The following is a 7,264-nucleotide window of genomic DNA, read 5'->3' on the forward strand; positions in this document are numbered from 1 at the left end:
GATTGTAAAAGATATAACTGACATGCTCTGAAAGGATCATGAAGTTAAATGGGCTATCTCTTCTAGGCATGCCTTTGATCAAATCAAGAAAGCTATCTCTGAAGCTCCCACCTTGGCCAACCCTGATTACACTAAACCATTCAGTATCTTTTCTTTTGCCTTAGAAACAACCCTTGTTGTTGTTCTACTACAAAAGAATGAAGATTCCCATGACCAATCCATAGCCTTTTTCAGTAAGTTTATGAGAGATGCTGAGCTTAAGTATGAAATAATTGAGAAGCAAGCCTATGCCCTTATTCAAGCCCTTAAATCATTCAGGATGTATGTCCTACATTCTCCTATTACTGCTTATGTTCCTAACAGTTTTGTGAAAATTGTTTTAACCCAACTAGACACTGATGGAAGAGTGGTAGATGGATCACTCAAATACTGGAATTTGATCTAACTATCAAAACTACAAAGCTAGTAAAATTCCAAGGATTAGCTAAGCTTCTAGTTGAATCCAACTGTAAAGTGCTCGGAATCAATTCTGTTTTAGAGATACAAAGGAGAAATCCACAAGAACCTTCTCAAACTTCAGATAAGAAGAATACATAAGAACCTTCTGTCCTTGCAGAAGAGGAAAATCCACAAGAACCTCCCCTTCGTCCTAAAGAAAAGAATCCACAAGAATCTTTGCCTTCAGATCAGATCATCCCTTTACACATTGATGAAAAATTTCTATTGTCAGATTGGTACCAAGACATTGTAAATTTCTTGATCCATTTTGAATGTCCGGCATCATTCTCCAAAAGCCAGTGTAAAACTCTCAAACTGAAAGCAGTCAAGTATTGTATCATAAATGAAAATTTGTACTAGAAAGATCCACTAAATATTTTGTTATGATGTTTAACAAAATCAGAAACTGAAGGAATCATTTACCAGTTTCATACAGGATTTTGTGGACGACATTATGCTTGGAGAGAAACAACATATAAGATATTAAGGGGAGGATTTTATTAGCCAACATTGTTCTTAAAAGTAGGAGCAAAGGTCAGAAGTTGTGTTCCTTATCAAATGTTTGCTAGTAAGAAAAATTTAGTAGCTCTTCCACTGGTTCCATCAATAGGCTCAGAACCTTTTAGGCAATGGGGATTAGGTTTTATTGGAGAGATTAATCCCACTTCAAGTAATCAGCATAGATGGATCCTCACTACAATAGATGATCCAAGTCTAGGTGTGAAAAAAGGACCCTTATAAGACCTTTTACTTTCTTGATGTGTTAAATTGCATTTTTAAAAGAACATAAGTGAATACATGTGCATGCTGTAAAGAAGAGGAACATGAAAATCATCATCCACATAAACTCAAGACGTTGGTAATGGAGTTCGTCCATGAGGGACTACGTCTCTGGGCCCCGGTGTCAAGATGGTGTAGGCCACTGTATTAAGTGTTGTCAATAGTAATGATGTACATAAGAAGTGATGTCGTTATCATAATAGGAAAATTCCCTCAGCCAGAAGTGGTGCCACGAAATGTTCCACTACAGGAACTCTCAGTCAAAAGACTCCTATCAGTATGACACAAAAACTCATGCATGATGAGCATGCCGCCAACATGGCATAAAAGGGATCTCAATGCAAACATGCATGATGACAACCCGAGTGTCCCATCAACATACAACAAAGGGATCTGCAAACATAACATGACAAATCATGACAACAAGTACATCACATAGACGATTCTGCGTCACATCAAGCAGGAATCATGAAAACGAGTAAGAAATAGGATCCCACATCAAACATCAAGCAAGGACCTGTGCAACATAATGCATAGTAAAATAATTACATGAACACTGCATATATCTCACAACCAAGGGCCATCTGAAGAAGCAGATGTCAAGCTGCTGAAGCTGTTTGTGCCATCGATCTCACGGCATCAATCGCATGGAAATGGCTGCTCACACATGAATGTCGACACCTGCATTCCACTTAGAAAAGTGGTTGAGGAATAGAATGAGAAAATGAGAAATCTAAATGCACTATCAAATTTGTGGCATCAAATAGTGCTGAATCGACTGTTCAAAATCTAAATTATGAGAAATTGAGAATCTGGGGCTCAAGGAATCTTTTAGATTCCTCAAAGATTCTACTTCATGGGTGGACTGGAAATATGCAATTCAAAAGGGGAATCTGCCTTCACCATTGTGATTCCTGTGGAAAACCATGAAAAACGAATGTAAACTTGACTATATTCCGACATGGAGAAAAATTACCTCCCTGGGAAAATTGCAAGGATCATGGTTTCGCTCCTTGTTTCTGCAGCGGTCATGGTTCCACCCTCATACTAAAAATGGCTGAAAAATGAAGAACTATGATGGAGACACGGATAGCGCCATTGCGTTCGTGGCATCGAGAATTGCTGAAACCATATTAAATTTTTCAAAATTTGAAAAAGTGAAATTTCACCCCTCCTACAAAATGTTGCCTCGAACTGCGTGCCAAGATTATGCTTTCTCTATCTCGAAATTTGTGCCCACTCCCGGTTCCTTCATCTGCCCCCCTGGTGCACTAAAAATATTGGGTTTATATAATATTTCCTGGTGGATTAACCAAGTGTGTTAGTTGGCGCTGTGGTAAATTGAGGCATTAGTTGAGGAGGGGTCGAGTGGTCAAACCCCGCCCCTCCTATTTTTACCACATTATAGTTTTTTTTTAAAACAAATTGAATTATGAATGGGGGGTTGGGTTCGCATTGGGCGGACTACCCCCATCACCCCGTATCCATTTGGAGGTGCATTAAGTGATTTGGTTACGTATTAATGTGGAGGTTGCGTGTTCATGGGGTCGTCACGTGGGCGGGGCCGGCCCTCCCACCAGTCGTGGGTTCAACTCCCACCAGCCTCACTAATTTGATACGTATGGTTAATGGTGAGGAGAGGTGTGGGGTGGTGGGGGTGGTGGCCCACCACCTCCCTCTTTTATATAGTTTTTTTTTTTTAATACTAAGAATCATTTTTTAAAATTCTAAAATTTTGATTGTAGGAGTCATTTTAACCAGCCACAAATTCACCCAGAATCCGGCCCAAGTTGTCCAGAATCTGGTGGCCGGGTTTTGTCCAAATTGTGGCCTTCTTAAGCCTGCCCAATTAGCAAAAATTCAACCCAAATTTGACTGCTTCTAACTTTCCCATTCGGACTCGGATTAACGAACCATTTGCACCATCGTGATTAGGCCGACGAGATCTACACTTTGGCCCTAGTTTGAGCATAATACAAACATTTTTGTTTTTGAGCTTTCCTAAGTCCTCTTTGTCCTATATGTGTCTCTACATCCACCTAGATCAATCCTCCCCACTGAGGAGCTTTTGGTCCTCCAAAAGAATGAAAAATAATCTGCAACTTCTCTGTACCTTTTCTGCATCAGAAGCATCTTGAAAGGTCTCACTTCCATCTCCTTCACCTTTGTTCTTCGAAGCCTTAAGCGATGAGCCGACACCTGCAACCTCTGCAACTTGTAGTACATTGTTTTGTAAATTACATGCTTATCTTAACTGACCAACAAATGACCCAAGTGTACCACACTTGCCACGAGTTTATAACACATAATCAGTGGTCAAATTTATATCAAGATGGACACAATACCCCACCTATGAAAACAAGGCCAGCATATCATTGTTGTTGCAACAAGTGATGGAAAACTCATCATCACTGCAACACATGATTTACAAAGATAAGGCCAAACACTATTTTCTTGACAAGTGATGGAAACATGACATCACTTTCATAGTTTATCATGCAACACAAAATAAGACCAAACATCATTGTTGCTGAACAAGTGATGGAAAACACATCATCACTTTTACATTTTAAAATGCAACAAATGATTCAAAAAATCATGACCATGAAACAACAACATGTCTAGAAACCATTTTTCACTTATCAATGTGAATGGGTCGCCTCCTTGTGGTGGCTTGGCTTGCCGAATAATTGTTTCACATGGTTCATGCACCGACACTTTGTCTTTAAGGCACCTGTTGAGCCTCAAAACTACTCTTTCCTTAGCAACTCCTCTCATCCTTTTTCTTTGTTTTTCCATGAAGAAAATGCATTCTTATCATGAATGACCAATATATATTGCCTTAAGGATGACATCTAGTGATTTACATATTATGCTTTCATGTTTTGCTATTCGAATAAGTTTTGTCTTTTAGCTACGAAACACAGCCTATTCTGCAACTAATCGGCTATTTCGCAGCTACTTCCATGCTTTAACAGGTTACAAGTGTCAGAAGGAGAAACTAACTACATGGGCAGCTTGGAAATCATCATGACATGGACCGTGTCCTATTCACCTAGCCCAGGTCGACAAGGAAGATGGTACAAGACTCCAGTCAAGGAAGAAGTCAAACGTAGAGACCGAAGGCAACAAGACTCTGTTTCGTGGATAATCAACACATTTCACAGTGATGGGAAGTGTTATCTGAAACAACATCCTGAGCCTATGGACTCCAACAGCCATCTGTGCAACCAAATCCAACACCCACCATCTTGGATTTATGTCTCCAGCAGCCGAGGAAGAAATTTTGTGTGCATGTCTTCTACGTGTTTTTGGTTGTAGCTTATTTTTCTCCACAAACAGTTGCATAATTTTCTTATAAATACCTGTGAAAAGAATTCAGAAGGAGTTCAAATTTTATCATGTATTAAGCTCAGACTACTGCTCTGTAATTTTCAAAAATCTCATTTCTTGTTTTTAATATAAATACCGTGTGTTTTACGAATATCTAAAAGAGTTTCTTGGAGATTGATTGAGCACTCATAACCTAATCAGTTGTAGAGGGCCCCTGCACTAACTGCGGTTTTATTTCATTTTGTTTTGTCCTTTATAGTTAAACTGTAAATTCATCATTTCCTCTCACATTGTTCATAATCATTTTCATACTAACCTTGTTTATAATGTGATTTTTGTTATTTTCTTACTAATGCAAAATAGCTTATTTCAGTGCAGAATAACTTCTTTTTGTTTAAATTTCTTTCAAGTTTTTATGAGTAGTTAGAAGTTGAAATTCAGTAGTGTAATGTAGTTTGTGTCATTTACTATTTCACTAGTCTTTAAGTTTTCAATTGGAACTGATCAGTGCCATTATTGTTCTTGCCATTTTATTAGTATTTTATCGACTCATGGTGTTAATGAATGTTTCTGAAGAGCCCTTCTGGTTGATAACTCATCTTAAACTAAGTGGTTGAATCCTTCATTCATGTAATGAGTCTTTTCTGCATTTTTGCATTTATCTTCTCTTAGAATAATGAAGTACAAAATTCCTCAAAATGCCATCACAAGGAGGTTTTTCTCCCAAAATTGAGAGGCAGAGTAACTAAGCCCTTCATTTAGTTTTGTTTCCATAATAGATAAGAAATTAATGGCAATTTTACTTTCAGTTTTAGTATTTCATTTAGTTTTGTTTCCATAATATATTAGACATTAGTTGCAATTTCACTTCAGTTTTAGTATCTCATTTAATTTTGTTTTTGTAATTGATTAGACAGTGGTTGAAATTTTACTTTTTAGTTTTTAGTTTATGATTTGGAAATAATGATAAGAGTAGAAATAGAAACTCTATTTTCATTTCTTTAGTAAACTTGGCTTCCAAATCTTACTTAATCTCTTTTAATTCTCATTTCTTTAGGTTCTTAGCAGTCTTTATAGAAGTGAGATTTAAGATTTTGTTAGTTACATTGTAAATCATTAGGGATTAAAGGACCAAAAACCCCCAAAACAACATAAAACACAAAAACAATGAAGTAAGAAGGGTCATCTAGCACAAACAGTGCACTACACTTTATCAGTTTACGATACCCGAATTGATAATTTATGTAGAGAAATTTAGGACACTAAATTGACCAAACATTTTTGCGCTATTGCCAGGGAAGTGTAATTAGGTAGCCTTATCTCTTACATTTAAAAAAAAATACATGCATAGAGAAAGAGACTCTAGGGGTAGATTTGTAGCTAAGGGCAAAAGTTCAATTCCTACAACTCCACCTACTCCACCAAGAACAAGAAAATACGCACTTCCATCCCAAACTCATACTCCCAGCCATAGGACTCTTGGAATTCCAAGGGAAGAAATCCAATCAGTAGAATGTCCTGCCACATCTACCAAGGCAATCTTAGGAGAGGAAAAATTCAAATCTCCAACAGTAGGTAGAGCCTTTTTCACCTCCACATGAGAGCACATTGTAATTGAATAATTAGGAACACCTGGTGAGGAAGAAGAAGTAGAACCTCTCTCCCATATTCCATTAATAGAAGAACCATAGGAAGTAACCTTGCAAGTTGAACCCTATACTGACTCTGAAGAAACCAGGGAAAATTTTAAGAACCCCCCCTAAATTTATAAATATAATAAATGGGCGAATCTCCATGGTATATAGGAAAAATGGAAGGCGATTTTATCAATAATATAATATGTATATATAATTTTTTGGTGAATCTCCACCAGGCATGGCGAATATTTTACTCAATTATAAAATCTTGTAAGATCTTGGCGAGTCTTTCACTAAATAATAAAACTTTGTAAAGTCCTAGTGAATCTTAGCATAGGCTACATGATGGTTTAATTCCCCCATTTAAATAGGCTACATTCCAGGTGAATACCATGGGTCAATACCATGTGCCATTTTGGTGAATACCATGGGTCAATACCATGTGCCATTTTCATTTTTATTAATTCTAATATTAGGGTTAATAATGGTTTTTTGCATGGTATTAATAACAATCTAGTCCATGGTATTTGTCCCATAGTATTTTGGCCATAGGTTTCACCTAAATATAACCCATTTTTTGAGTGTTCGTAAATATAAGGTGACTTATGGAGTAAATATAAAAAAATGTTTTATTTGTTTACCATACCTCTCGTTTATTTATATTTTTATTAATTTACCATACCTCTTTTACAAATATGGTATTTGGCCCATAGGATTCACTTAAATAAAACCTCTTTCTTGAGCCTTCATAAATAGAACGAGAGTTATGGACTAAATATAAAAAGAGGTTTTATTTATTTACGATACGTCTAGTTTATTTATATTTTTATTTATTTACCATACCTTTTGAGTAAGTATAAAAAGACGTTTTATTTATTTACCATACCTCCACTTTACTTATATTTTTATTTGTTTACACCCTTACATGTATATAAGGTGACTTATGGAGTAAATATAAAAAATGTTTTATTTATTTACCATACCTCTCATTTATTTATATTTTTATTAATTTACCA

Source organism: Pinus tabuliformis, chromosome X (genome assembly GCF_031772625.1).
Source record: "Pinus tabuliformis cultivar Carrire ecotype Pingquan chromosome X, CPIR1, whole genome shotgun sequence".
Lineage (NCBI taxonomy): Eukaryota > Viridiplantae > Streptophyta > Pinopsida > Pinales > Pinaceae > Pinus > Pinus tabuliformis.